The sequence below is a fragment of the Aegilops tauschii genome, chromosome 7, assembly GCF_002575655.3.
Source record: "Aegilops tauschii subsp. strangulata cultivar AL8/78 chromosome 7, Aet v6.0, whole genome shotgun sequence".
NCBI lineage: Eukaryota > Viridiplantae > Streptophyta > Magnoliopsida > Poales > Poaceae > Aegilops > Aegilops tauschii.
This window is the reverse complement of record NC_053041.3, coordinates 282,011,775-282,013,149: the sequence shown is the minus strand read 5'-3', so window position 1 is coordinate 282,013,149 and position 1,375 is coordinate 282,011,775.

Here is a 1,375-nt window from a genome sequence, read left to right as displayed (position 1 = left end):
ACACTGTGTGATGTTCAAATATTACCGTGTCTAGCTCAATTTCACCAATACCAGCAACAAACTTACAATACATGACTCAGGATATCACTAGAGATGCTGCCCATTTGCTATTTTTAGTGGATGCTAACCCTATTGCACTTAACATGTCTGTCCATGTACTTACGCAGGGTCATAACGGCCGATGCTTTGTTTGCCATTGAGGTGAGCTGCATCCCATGTCTTACAGTATTTCACATAATTTGTGCAATTGCAATTTAACTTCTACCCATTTACTGGTTGCCTGTAGGTACACATGTTAGTGGCACTGATCCACACTTTGAACCGGAGGAACAGCTCGCCTCCGCCGTCGCTAACTTTGGGCGAGCTCTGGCCAAGATGAAGTGCCCCAGCAACTACCTCTCTGGACTTACCAAGTATGTACTCACTAGTTCAATCTTACCAATACCAGTTACAATTAATGGCTATGTTCTGTACGGTCGATGTATTAAGCATGTTCTAGTAAACATGCCTAACACGTTTGAGCTACTTTCCCTACCTTTTAATAGACATCTGGGCCATTCTCTGCTCTGGCAGCACCTGCCTTGTGATGTTTAACTATGCCAATTGCATTTTTACCAGTACCGGTTTCAATGTCTATTAAGCCAGCTGCAATTAACAATTGAATCCATTTTTAAACAGTTGCATTTCAATGGCTACAAACTTACAAAACATGACTTAGGATGTTGTTAAGGCTGTTGCAATTAACAGTTGTATCCATTTTTTAATCTGTCCATTTGCTACCATGCTACTCTCCGCAATGAATATATATTAGAGATGCTGCCCCATTTGCTATTTTTGGTGGATGCTAACCCTGTTGTACTTAACATGCTTGTCCATGTACTTACGCAGGGTCATAACGGCCGATGCTGTTGTTTTCCGTGAAGGTTAGCTGCATCCCATGTCTTACAGTATTTCACATCATTTGTGCAATTGTAGTTTAACTTCTACCATTTATTGGTTGCCTGTAGGTACACATGTCAGTGGCACTGATCCACGCTTCGACCCGGAGGTAGCTTGCCTCCGCCGCCGCTGACTTTGGGCGGGCTCTGGCCAAGATGAAGTGCCCCAGTAACTACCTGTCAGGACTTACCAAGTATGTATCCACCATTTCAATCTTACCAATACTAATTGCAATTAATGGCTATGTTTTGTACTGTCGATGTATTAAGCATGTTGTAGTAAACATGCCTAACACGTTTGAGCTATTTTCCCTACCATTTTATAGACAACTGGGCCATTATCTGCTCTGGCAGCACCTGCCCTGTGATGTTTAACTCTGCCAATTGCATTTTTATCAGTACCGGTTTCAATGGCCATTAAGCCTGTTGCAATTAAC